A 14,702-nucleotide genomic window follows, 5' to 3' on the forward strand; every position below is an offset into this window, starting at 1 on the left:
GTTTCCTTTAGCTTTTACAACTTTAAATCAAATCAACTAATTCTGTACTAAGAGCAGAAGGACTAACAACTTCTGAAAATGTTTATGACCCTTATTAAAGTAGGAATATTTTTGTGTTTGGACAAAGAGTTTTTCTGGGATATTTTCCTATTCATCCTGATTCACTTTCCCAATAAAATGGGAAAGTATAATTGCTATCCTAAATGTAAATGCTAATGGATTTATCATACATTTTTCTTTGTAATATCATATTAAAAACTGTTTTAATTTATATTGTTAAGTGATAGTTTGGACCTGAACGTTAAGAGTAGTTGAGCTTGAGTTATAAAATACCAATATCTTTCATATGTATCAGACTATTATGGATAGAAAGTCATACTTACTGAGGACTTCTTACTTGCCATGAGATAAAAATTAAAGCTATATCTTTGAGTTTGATTTTTTTCTTAAAAATTAGCCACAATTTTCTAGATGTACTATTATACCTAAAAGTCCTCCAATAACAATGGCCATGTATTGGCTTGTAAAATCCATGGTAGGTCTGGCTTTGATGAAGCTTCCTCCAGCATTTCAAACACTGTCTTATTATTATTTCCATAAGGTCAATAACTTTCACTCAGGTACAAATGACTATCAATTCCAGACTCACATTCTCATACTGCACTGTACAAAGAAAGAGAGAATCTCTTATAGTAGCTACTGTGGGAAGGAAAAAAGTTTCTCTCTCTTAGAAGACCCAGCAAAATTCCTTGCCTAAAGGAATAGTTTATCTTCTCATCTTTCAGTCAGTATCTGGGAATAAGTAGAAAGAGCTCACTGCTGCCTTAGCTTCCTGTTAGGAACCTGGATAAATTTCCTAAACAGAGAGAAGTACAATCTGGACAAGAAATAAGTACCTAATATACCCATCACAATTACATAGATTATTATGCATTAATAATTTTTTTGGTCAAAATGAATTCTACTGTCATGTATAAATTAATTAGAACAAATAAAAAATATTTTAAAAACACAGCATATTATGCTTGAAAGAAAAGTAATAATAAAGATAGCTCAGAGTGAAAAAAATCATTGTTTTCTTCCTAACTTTTCAGAGAAACTGAAATTTTAAAAAAAATTATGCCTTAAATTCCATGATAAAAATGAACAATGTGACATGGTTTTAACTAGAAATAGGTCCCAGATGGGAGAATAGAGAAGACAGGAATGGTTCCATGATGTATTGAAGACTATGGTAGGTAGAATAAAGAAAATGGGTTCTATTTGGGTCGCTTGGGAGAAATTTGTGAAACTTCTACTAGAAAATTATGATTTAAACTCTATAGAGACTGAATCACTATTTGTACTAAGTTCATATCAACCACATATAAACAAGCCTATCCAGTGAGTAAATGTATTTAATTTCCTGGAGTTATAGATTGGAGATGATTTATCCTAGTAAACTCCCTAGAAGATAGGGCTCTTCAAAAATAATTTTCCACAGAGCTGGGTGTTGTGGCATACACCTATAATCCTAGCAACTAGGGAGACTGAGGCAGGAAGATTAAAATTTCAAGGCTGGCCCTCAGCAGTTTATTGAGGTCTCAATTAAAAAAATGAAGAAAAGAATTACTGTCATTTACCCAAGAGAGAAATATCCTTACCTTTATTTCCTTTTCTAAAAAGTCAATAATTCCTCAAATATATCCCTTTAATATTTCACTCTTCTGTCTCCTTTTATCTCCACTGCAATTTTCTACTTTGAGTCCCCATTTCTCTTCTTGACATTATAATAGTTCCCGAATCAGTACCCCTGCTACTACCTTTGTCATTTTCTAATTCACTTTCTAAAATGCCACCAGCATAATATCATTATAAAATTAAATTACGGACCTCAAGGTAAAGGTATTTTATCACTAGGGTACAAGCTCCCTAAGCTAATAGACATGATTCTATCTCTTCATTCTTAGATCTTTTTGGTGATTCATGCAATGTTGTTATATACTATGAATATTCTCGCATGTTCTTTAAGCATTTATGAGAAAATTTATCTAAGATATACACCACAATGGGGTATTTCTGGTTCTAAGCATATTCTGATATTCATCTTTACTAGACTTTGTCAAATTATTTTGCAAAGTGCTTATGCTGATTGCACTCTCACTAGAAGAATTTGATTCCTGTTAGTGCTAACCCTAACAAAATTTAATCTTGCTTGACTTTTAAACAAGAGTCAACAGGAGGTGTGCACCACTGTATCTGGCCAGGAATTTTATTTTATTTTATTTTATTTTAGGAATTCTGATTATCTGTTGTTCTCTTTTTCTATCAAATTGTTTTTTTAAAACTTATTTATATATGTTCTTTGTACATTTTGAATACTGACTTTTTATTGGTGATTTATAGTGAAAAATTCTTTATCTCTGCTTTATTATTTCACATTTTCTTTTGACAGAAGTGTTTCTCAAGATATTCTGAAATTTTCTTTCAGTGATAACATTGCATGGGAAGTCAAAAGTAAAATTTACAAATAAAGGATGGAGAATTCCCATAATCTGGGAATTATGGAGGACAAGGGCTCAAGCTAGTGAGGCTTTTCATGTAACTTCTACTGTTTTTACCAGAGGACCCCAATGACTTCTGGAAACTTCAAAACTTGTATGGTGATCAGTTTGAGAACCAGTGACAAGCCAAAGTGTCCTGTAAATAGGAAGAAACCAATGTTCAAGAGGTTTAGATACTCCCTCCAGGAGCCCAGATGGTGGCCCCCTCTATCACTGCCAGAAGGAAGAAGAAAAGGATGGGAAACATACTGGAGTGGCAGGGATGGCTCAGATGGTGGCCTTGGTATCGGAGCCCTTCTTCTTCTCCTCTAATGAGGTCATTACGGCAGTTTGGTCCTACAGATTGAGGAGTCCAGTCAGTGTTACCTCATGTTGGAATCTGTGCCTGAGGCATCCTGTTGGGAGTCGCCCCAGCTCCAAAGACTAACTTCCCCATCCCCTAAGAAGAGCCATCCAATGGTGAGCCCTGCTGGCTCACATGATCCTTACCCACCAATCAGAAAGGACCCCATGCCAACTGTCAGACCACCCCCGGCTCTATAAATATGCAGAGCTGTTCCTTAATAAAAGGGCATTTTCTCCAATGAGCCTTGTTTGTTCTTTTACATCCAGATTACCAGTTTACCTTCTCCATATCACTGGCTCCACTGTGTATCTGTGACATCAAAGAAGACATATAAGCACATTTTCCTCCTGAGTTCTACTAGAAAACCAGGGCTGGCAGAGGAGGTGGGTGTAGATAGGACAGTGTGGAAAACATGGATGGGGATAATCTGGCTATTAGCCATGACTGGCTGTTCTTTCGTCATTTGAGGCTAGAAGGGTTTCTATGTTGAAGATGGAAAATCTCTACTTCATCTGAACTAGCTGAACATCTCTCTGGAGTCAGACATCAGTCCTGAAAGCCCAGACATAACCAACGACACTAACTCACGGCCCTTATTGATACTGCATTGTCCATACAAACATCTAAATCATCTTCTGAGAGATCAGGGGTGTTGGTTTGGAGTTTTGAAATCTCACTATGACAAGGTCAGGCAATAGTCATCAGACACACCTAGACTTTGTAGGCAAATGGCCATGAGAATAGCAAAGTAGTAACTGTGCACTTGTGAGCTCACTTACATCTCCTTCACTCATTCATACCTTGGCTGTCCACACCGGTCTAGGCTCTAGTGACTGATCCCCATAACATTCAGGATTGGAATACACACAAGTTAGCTGTTTTCTCTTTCTCCTTATTGGTGGGATTTTTGGCCTCTGACATGTTATATTCCCCCTGCTTATCTGTTCAATGAGCCAACAAATTCCTTTTCACTTTTTAGGCAGTTTAACTTGAGCTTTTTGTGACCTCTTTGTGTGCTAGATGCAGGATACTTGAGATGATCTCTAAGTAACTAAGCCTGTTATATTTGCAGGGCTACCTTCAACGTGAACACCAATTCTCCAGGAAGCCAACATCTTTTCAGCCAGTAATTAATATTCTCATTTGAAAACCAAATTTATTTTTTTAATTTTATGGCTTGTGTATCTTGTGTTTTAGGAACTATTTCCCCACCCCAAAGTTATAAAGACAATCTCCCTTACCAGTGCATCTCCAACTTTAATATTCATAAAAGTACCTGAAAATATTTTGAAATGCAGATTTAGCTTGGAGGGGAAGTAATATTACAGTTCACAGAACTACTTTCATTTTTATTTTCATATTTATGCTTTAAATTAACCTGAAAATGATTTGTATATGGTACCAAATAAGATCCAAAATTAATTTTCTTACTAAATAATTTACCCATTACCTAATCAGTAATGCAGCATTTGTTATATATTATTTTCTATATAAAATCTGTGTGGGGACTCTCTACTTTTCAATTAACCTGTATGTTTGCCTTGCACTGCCAATGTTGCTATAACAATTTTAATTACTGCTATAATTATTACAGCATATAATTTCAATATATTATAGGATGAGTATCCCTCAAAATTTAATCAGTTATCTTTCAAATCTTTATTTTCTTTAATTTATATAATCTTAAATTATGAGGAAAATGTAGTCTTTGATTGAGATTAATTGTATTGAAAATATAAATCATGTGAGAATTAACTGTCATTACTGAGTCTCCCTAACATGAAGATGGTGTATCCATATATTTAGTTTTCTTTAACGTTTTATTTGAAATATTCTATATGAAGTTCACAATATCTTTTACTACATTTGTTTCTAAGCAGTATTTATTACCTGTTTGTTTTATGTCTTTTTAAAATCCCAATTCATGGTTCCTTTATAGAAATAAAATTGGTTTTTATATGTTCTAAAGATCAATCTATACTTTGTTTCTTCTATACAGCCCTCCTGAGTATCAATGATAATTAAAAAAAAGAAATCTTAAAGTAGCAAAGTAGACAGAGAAAAGATTTCATAGAGGAAGATAGATAAAAATGATAGCAGACTTCTCATAAGAAACAATGCAAACCAAGGACTGTGCATGGGCATCTTTAAATTGCCAAAAGAACTAACAAACAAATCCATTCATCTAAAATCGCATGCCTAGCAAAAACATCCATCTTTTTTGTGGGGGAGAGGAGGACGTACTGGGGATTGAATTCAGGGACACTCAACCTTTGAGCCACACCCCAGCCCTATTTTTTATTTTATTTAGAGACAGGGTCTCACTGAGTTGCTTGATGTCTCACTTTTATTGAGGCTGGCTTTGAACTCACCGTCCTCCTGCCTCAGCCTCCCAAGCTGCTGGGATTATAGGCATGCACCATCATGTCTGGTCTCAAAACATCTTTTTTTTAAAATGATGGTGAAATTCCTTTTATTTTTTCAGATTCGTCACCAGCAAATAATACTATAAGTTAAAGGTTTGCTGGCCTTTGCAAGGCCTTGGTTTGTATCCCCAGAACAGGAAAAAGAAAAAAAAAATTAAAGGAACCCTTTATGCAAAAGTAAAATAATACCAGGAGAAAATGTGAATATATGCAAAAGAATAAGTATCATCAGAAATGGTGAGTGTCTTTTAAAAGACTCTTAAAAAAAAAAGACTTAAACCTCTTTAAAGATAATGGTCTGTTTACTGCAAAAAATAATGGCAATGCTTTATGTAGTTTATCACACATATAGAAATAAATTTTGACAAAAAAGACCAGGATGAATAATGAAAGCTTATTGTTTTAAGGTTCTTATGTCATACTTCTACTGGTATGAATTTGAAGGTGAACTGTAATCAGTTAAAGATATACATTGTAATCATGGGAGCATGTGTGAGTATACATGCATGTGTGCATGTATGTATATTTTATAAGGCAATAAGAGACACAAAAAAGAAATAAAAAAATACAAAATAATGCAGAAAAAGAAGCAATAAAAGGGAAGTAAAAACAAATGTTAAAAATAAAGAAGAAGAATGTTTTCTCTGATACAAGGCGGGTGACTCAAAGTGGGGTAGGGAGGGAGAGCATGGGAGGAAGATTACCTCTAGATAGGGAATAGGGATGGGAGGGAAAGGAAGGGAGAAGGGGAATAGCAAGGATGGTGGAAGGAGACGGTAATCATTATACAAAGTACATGTATGAAAATGTGAATTTGGTGTCAACATACCTTATATACAAACAGAGATATGATAAATTGTGGCATAAATTGTGGAATTTGGTGTCAACATACCTTATATACAAACAGAGATATGATAAATTGTGTATTAAGAATTGTAATGCAAAAATAAGAGAGCTCATGTATAATGGCATAATTTGCATGAACATACTTTATATACAGGTATGAAATATTGTGCTGTGAATGGATAATTATGAATGTAATGCATTCCACTATTGTCATGTATGTAATAAATAAATAAAAAAAGAACAAGAAGGTAGGTAGATTTAAGTCCAATCATACCCCTAATCAAATTAAATAATCTAAACCCTTCAGAGATTTTCAGATTGAATAAAAGAACAAGACCAAATTATGTTGTCTCTAAAAGCTCTAATGAAAACACAGAAATACACTAAAAGTAAAAAGATGGGAAATAAGCACTGTGATAACACTTTCTAAAAGAAAGCTGGGATGACTATATTAGTATGAGAAAGTGGATATCTAGAGAATAATACAGAGATAAAGAGGGCCAATTCATAAATAAGCTCATTATCATGAAAAATAACAGTTCTAAATGTTTATGCATCTAATAAGAGTTTCAAAAATACATGATAGAACTGAAAGGAAAAATATAATTTTTGTGATCTCCAACTAGAACAATGGAGAAAACACTCCTTTTCCAATAACTAATAAATTGAAAAATTGGTGTGATTAAAATTTAGAACTTCTGCTCTTTAAAATACACTATTAAAGAAATGAATGGGAAAACATAGAATGGGAAAAAGTTTTTGCAAAACACGTTCAACAAAGGACTCTCAAAACTCCATAAGACAAACAACCCAAATTAAAATGTAGGGAATAAATTTGAAGAGATTTATCAAGAAGATGCATGAATAGTAAATAAGTACACGATGCTCAACATTTTAAAGAAGTATAAACTAAAATTGCTATGGAATACCATCACACATTATTTTTACCTCCTATTCATCACATTGATGATGGAGGGATTACCTCCTCAGGGTTATTGGTTTGGCCAAACATATAACATTTGTTTTATATCATTTTTTTTATTTGCCTCTGAGACCAAAAGACCTGACAAGAATAATTTTAAAGGAGAAAAATTTTATTTGGGGTCTCATAGTTTCAGAGGTCTCAGTCCATAGATGGCCAACTCCATTGCTCTGGGCTAGACAAAATACAAACCCAAAAGCCATGCTCCCAGGGACCCACTTAATTAATAGCCACATCCTATTAATTGGTTACCACCAATTAATCCTTATCATGGAATTAATGTGTTGGTCAGTTTAAACCTCTTATAACTCAATCATTTCATCTCTAAACTTTCTTGCATTGTCCCACACATGAGCTTTTGGGGAACACATAATCTAAACCATAACAACATTAAACACTAGACAGACAAGAATGACAATAGTTTCTTATTCTCATTTACTCACAGCCTGTGGGGAGTACCAGTTTATAGGACTACACATCATGCAGGGCCACATGGGGGCTCTGCTGAGGAATAGTGAACACATGGAGGAAGGGACAGGCAGACTTTGTAGTATTACTACTTCTTAAGAGGGGGTTGTGACCCTGGGTTCCAACAGGAGAATGATTGGTTTCTTTGGATAATCTATACTTGGCATGGAACAGAAACCCTGCTACTTAGGTTTAAGTGTCTAATCCCCTGTGAGGAGGAATGTTTGGCTAGGGAACCTTATCCATGGAAGCCAGGCGGGAAGGGAATCATGTGGTGAGACCATTTGAAGCCTTCCCAGTTTTACCAGGTATCAAGGCAGTACATATAAAGTCTTATATTTTGAACTTCCAACATACACCCACCAAAAGACTGACAAAAGCTAGTATTGGCATGAATGGCAAGCAACTGAAACTCTCATACACTGCTAGTGGGAAAGGCAAAATGGTACAGTCATTTTGGAAAAGTTTGGCAATTTCTCATAAAATGAGGCAATCTTAATCATTTGACCCAGCTACCCCACTCCTAGTTATTTTCCCAAGAGAAGTGAAAAGCTGTGCCCAAATTCTTAGGCACAAAGGAACAAACTACAGATACCAGGGCTCTCATTTATAGGTTTGGCTCTGCGTGTCACATCAGGGTAGATTCTGGCACCCATCAAAACCTAGAATAAAATCAAATTAATAAAAATGAAAAATGAATTTATTTACAGTTTGACCAAATGTAGAAGACAGTTATTCTGCCTTCTACCCAACTCACAGAACTTAAATTAAACAGGGGAAGAACAAAATTTATTTGCCCAGGCTTGTGGGTCAGAGGTCTATTCTAATTCTTATGCTTCAGGGTCCTGTTGGCATTCTCCTGGTGCCAGGGGCCAAGGATTTGGGGGACAGTTTCTATTCAGGTTTTGTTCTCAGAGTGAGATGATTGCTATAGGAAGCGAAGGTGGAGAAGAAGGGTTAACAGGACAGTGGCTGGGTCTACAAATTTTTAAATTCTGGGAAGATAAGCTATTACACTACTACCTACAACATGGATGAATCTCAAAAGCATATGCTAAGTGAAGAAGCCCAATTCAAGACTAAATACCGTATGATTACATTAATGTGAAATTCTAGAAATGGCAGGATTAAAATGACAATGGGAATCATGTTTGTTAAGGTACACAGATGGAGAAAGAGGTTTGACTGCAAAAGGGCATATTCTATATATTGATTATAATGGCTGTTGAGTGAATGCATGGCTGAGATTGGTGGATTTTATTGTATGTAAATAATACCACAATAAAGCCAATGAAAAAACATGAGGCCACTTCAAGACCTTAGGTTACTAACAGCAGCAGTTCCTCGGGGAAGCTGCTGTTTTAGAGAAGGGTAATACTCTGAATATTCGTTTCCTCTTCTTTTAGCCCTTAAGGATTTCTCTGTGTGTGTGTGTGTGTGTGTGTGTGTGAGAGAGAGAGAGAGAGAGAGAGAGAGAGAGAGAGAGAGAGAGAGATAACTTTGATAATTACTTATTGCATTTTATCTAGACTATTTGATAGTTCTTTCAGGGGTTTTGTACATTTTTAAATATCTTGTCAGCCATATTTCCACAAGCAGAAACCTCATTTTCTCTAAAACTTCACTACCTTTTAGTGTTTTAAATGAGACCCAGAGTATACTATTTTTGAGCAAACTTTCATAAGGAAAGTCCATATTTAAACTCCAAATATATCAATGCTTATCGGATGGAGAAACTTTTTAAAAGTTACCAACTAGGGAATTAGTGCTACATACTATATCCTACATTTACCAGATATAGAACTGTAGCATAACATCTAAACATATAGTTGATATTAAATTGAAATGGATTTGAATTTAAAAATCAGTACCTGATGCCTACAGAATTTGAATTACATAGAAATACGAGGTGGGGGAGAAGAGGTGTTAAGTGTTTGTCTATCAAACCACAAAGTGAATTGAGAGTGTCCTATGTATCAGGCATTGTGCTAAGAATGGAGAACACATTAGTAAATAAAATTCGGGATCTTTTCTTGCATGGTCCTTGCAGTTTAGCAGAGGGAAGACCTTATTTAACAACTGCAAATGGGCTTAATAAGGTACAAAGTGAAATGAAGGAAAATTATAGGACACCTTAATGAAGAACAGGGAATAAGGAACATTTTAAGTACACAGAATGGCATTTTTAGGTCATGGAAAGTCTAGCAAGTTCAAAAACTGAAAAAGTATAGTATATAAATGGGGAAAACCACAGTAAATCAAAATGTGATGCCAAACTGAGAAAGGGATAAGGGGAATTTGGTGATGCTTTTAAATTTTAAACATTTTGACATTTTTGATGGTCATTAAAAAGGGTCACCAGCTGTAGTGTTGTTTTGAATTTTCTAATTTGAACATCAACAGAGTAAAAATAAACAGAATTTGAAAACACAAACCAGATACTGTGAATTACTTACGCAGAAGAAAAGTCGAGGAAGACACATTGAGTCAAGTTAAAGTTTTTACTTTCCTCTTCTCATACTCAACCTACCTATTGAAATTGCTTCCTAACTATCATATTTTCCTTTTTTGATAGTTTTTAAAATTTATTTATGACAATGGAATGCATTACAATTCTTATTACACATATAGAGCACAATTTTTCATATCTCTGGTTGTACACAAAGTATATTCACACCAATTCGTGTCTTCATACACGTACTTTGGATAATAAGGATCATCACATTCCACCATCATTTCTAACCCCATGCCCCTTCCCTTCCCCTCCCACCCCTCTGCCCTATCTAGAGTTCTTCTATTCCTCCCATGCTCCCTCTCTCTATTCCACTATGAATCAGCCTCCTTATATCAGAGAAAACATTCAGCATTTGTTTTTTTGCAAAAAAACCCTTCACTTAGCATTATTTTCTCTGACTTCGTCCATTTACCTGCAAATGCCATGATTTTATTCTCTTTTATTGCTGAGTAACATTCCATTGTATATATGCCACTTTTTTAATCCATTCATCTATTGAAGGGCATCTAGGTTGGTTTACAGTTTAGCTATTGTGAATTGTGCTGCTATAAACATTGATGTGGCTGTGAACTATCATATGTTCTTAAATCTAAGTTGCCTTTTTTCTTCCTTCATTTTTGACACTTCTAAAAGTGGGTTGTACTTTACAAATTATTTTTAGAAAAAGCAAAACCATATACTGCTGAATTTTAAGTTAAATGTAGATCCCAATAGTTACTCCATGATATAACACTGAAAAACACTGAATTGTCTATAGAAGATTGTCTGTTGTACTCTGGGTAATATAATTAAACGTGAAAACTAGGAAATTTCTCAGCATAAACACATATATTTCAAAGATAGAGGATAATTGGCATGATCTGTACACACTTAGGGAAAAATCACTATTGATGAGGCCCCAGACATTTGTACAAAATATACATCTAATGTTTTAACTCTGTATAGTTCATATATAGAGCTCTATATAGTTCAACTAAGAAGAAAAGATAGTTTAACTAAATTCACTCAAACCCCAACACTCTATCCATTCAAAAAAGTATTGAGTCCAAATACTAATTACATATTATAAAAAGCTGCATATACCTAGATAAAAGCAATTTAGAAGAATCCTGAATTTGAAAGTTTAGACTCCATGTTGATTATGCTAATAAAGCAAAAGGAATATAAACTGGTGTTTCTCAAATTTAAGGTTCCTACAAATAACTTTGGGTTTTTGCTGCAATGCAGAATCCAATTCAGGTTAGGAGTGGGGCTTGATCTTTTATACTTCCAATTAAGATTCTAATCCAGGAACAATTTGGCAAGATATTAAACATGAGTGTATATCCTTCCATCCCCCAATGCAGATTCTAAACTGAAGATGGCCTTAAATTGAAAGAAATACATTCTCTGTCAAATCCCATTATTTCTCTTCATTGATATTGTCTTCATTATCTGAATCACCCTCTCTTTTCCTTAGATTACTATCATAGCCTCCTAAAGTTTCTTGGCCTCTAGTTTTGTCCACTTATCCATTCTCCATACTAAACCACTAAAATCAATCCTTCAAAAACTCCAGTCTGATTGTGATTTTTACAGCTTAAAATTTTTCAGTAAATAAAGTTAATGTGCTCCTGGGGCCTATGTAAACTGACTTCTGACCACCTTGCTCCCATAGACACAATGCAAACTCAGTATGCTAGCTAGCCCTAGTGACTTTCTTTCAAATGCCCTTCTTCCCATGCCTTTGTTCATGCTAGTCCTTTTATGTAAACTATCTTTGCTGGTGTATTAATGTTTTAATACTAACACAATAACACAGATTGGGCAACTTAGAAAGAAAAGACATTTAGTTAGCTCGCAGTTCTGGAGCCTAAGACGTCCAAAAAAGTATATGTGCTAGATCTGGTGAGGACCAACTTGGCTATATTACATCCTGGCAGATGGCATGGAGGGAGTGCATGTGAGAGAATGGTATCACATGGCAAGACAAGGAGCATGTGTGTGCTTCTGGCTTCTAATAAAGCCACTGGCATTCAATCTTCACGCCCTCAACCTGATCTAATACTAAGCACCTCCCAAAGGCCTCATCAGAAAACACCATAGTCAGATTCAATTTTTATCCTTTTAATACCTCACAATAGCAATTCAATTCCAACTTGAATTTTGGAAGGAATAAACCATATTTAAACCATAATGTCTGGCTATCCATTAGGACTTAAAATTAACTGATAATTAAAATTCAAATAATAAAATTAAAATTAAAACTTAATTTAAAATTACGATTCAAACCACAGCACAATTCATCCTTTAGGACTTAAAATTAACATCACTTTCTGAGAAGCCTTCCCACCAACCTTGATTACTTAGATGTATCAGCCTTCCCTTATCACAGCACTGACTACACTTTGTTATTGCTTTTTAAGTTATCCTTCTTACTCAGTCATTCTGTTGGTGAGTATAGGAACCATCTTTTCCTTGTTCTCTCCCTATGTCCAGTGCCTGACACACTGGCACCTTGGGAACAATTCAGTAAACTTTCATTCATTCTAAAAGTATTTGTTAATATATCAAAGAGGTATTCAGTTTAGGACGATTCTTTTCTAGGATATACAACTATATCTTTTTTTCTGAAAATATAGATTCCTCCCATAGAACATAGATGACAGGTCCCAGCTTTTGACGTGATACAATCTTACTCATCTGGAAATCCTTACTTATTCAGTAGTCATTGTTCAGTCAATAATTATTATCATTTAGTTGGTAGTGAATAAAAAAAATAAACAATAATAGGAACACTGGGAGACTAAAAATAATTAATACTAGCTATAAACTCGATGTAAAAATCAAAAGTATAAACAAGCCACTAAGGCAGCGGAGATGAAAGTTTATAACTTGGACTTTGTAGTTGAGAGAAACCTATCCAAGAAAGGTAAAGTGGCTTTGAGGTTCACTAGATGGAAAGGAAAGTCATTCTTAGCAAAGCAGATCATGTGCAAAAGCACAATTTAAGAGAGCACTGTACCTAGACTGTCTACAGAATTGCAGATGATCTGGAAAGGAAGATGAGACTTCAGAGAAATAGGCCTCTGACGCTTAGCCTAAGAAGTTTGTCTTTTTTTTTTTTTTTTTTTTTGCCGAATAGGAGAAACTAAAGGCATTTTTAGTAGCAACATGGCATAATCAAAGGAACTTTTCAAAAACTTACTTTGGAAGTAGTATGGATACACTGAAGGGGTAAGATATCAACAGGGTGATCAGTAGATAGTACAAACAGAGAGAAAACCTTGAGGTCATACAATGAAAATGGGAAAGGAAATACACATATGAAATACAATGAAGAATAAAGGATAGCATAGTAATAACAACGGGACTCAGATGGGGGAGACTGGTAGTAGCAATTATCTTTGGCTAAGTGAGATTTCGTATTCTGTTTTTGATAGTGATGGGTGGCAGAATATGCCACTACAAAATATGCCACTTTTGTCAAATGGATTATTTTAAGCTAAAGGCACTTGAAAAATAGCAGATACAAAATGGGCACTATGCCATCCCTACCCCATACCAAGAGAACAGAAACATCTCATCACCAGAGACAGAAAAAAATTCTTATGTAAAAGGTGTTATAAGGAGAGTTCTTAACACCAGAGATAAGGAATCATGGCTGAGAAAAATGTGCCCAAGTAATGTTTGTTAAAATAATTCATCTTCATTGGTTTCCTCAAACATTTTAATTATTGTTCCTATGCTCAGTGTGACTCCCCATCATGTATAACCACAAGAATGTAATCAACATTAGAATGGGTTGCATTCCATGTAAGTATGTCAAAATATACCCTACTGTCATGTATATCTAAAAACAAACAAAAAAGAAAAAGAAAAAAATGATTAGGCATATACACAATGGAAATGCCTAACTATGTTCACCATGTGCAAGAATGTTTACAACAGCATTATGTACAAACTGAAAACAATTCAAATATGTATCAATAATTAAAGAATAAAAAACCTATCTACCTAAATATTTTTATTTATGAGTTAGTGAACTTCAGTGAGGAAAAAGGACATATACATTTAGATAGGCCCCATTTCTACAAGTATTACAAATATAAATCATGATAAAATATAATCTAAAAAATTCCCCAACAAAAAAAAAAAAACTTGCACGTTCTAAATACTGCTGTCAGTAATGGACAGTTTCCAGTTGCTTTCTCTCTTTGAGTGGCATAAGAAGCCTATCATTTTCACTAGAAACACTAAAGTTCAAGTGTCATAACAATTAAAGTTTAATTTTGTAGTTTAAAATTTTATACTACCTCTACCACTTTATTCTCTCTGCATTCTTTGGATTGAAAGAAAAGAGACAGAGAAACCTGGGAATTGTTAAAATGTAAAAATTAAAGCTATAATGTAATTTGAGCTTAAAAAAAAGTGTTGTAGTTTATAAAATTGACAAGGTCCTTTTACTTTTTAATGCTTCTCCAAGTGCCAATCAATTATATAAAGCTCTGAGTAATGAATGGCATAAAACACAGTTCCAAAGTCTTTAAGTTTTATTTTTCAAGGAATATATTACATGTTAAAACATCACATTAAA

The sequence above is a fragment of the Spermophilus citellus genome, assembly GCF_964194105.1.
Source record: "Spermophilus citellus genome assembly, chromosome: 16".
Taxonomy (NCBI): Eukaryota; Metazoa; Chordata; class Mammalia; order Rodentia; family Sciuridae; genus Spermophilus; species Spermophilus citellus.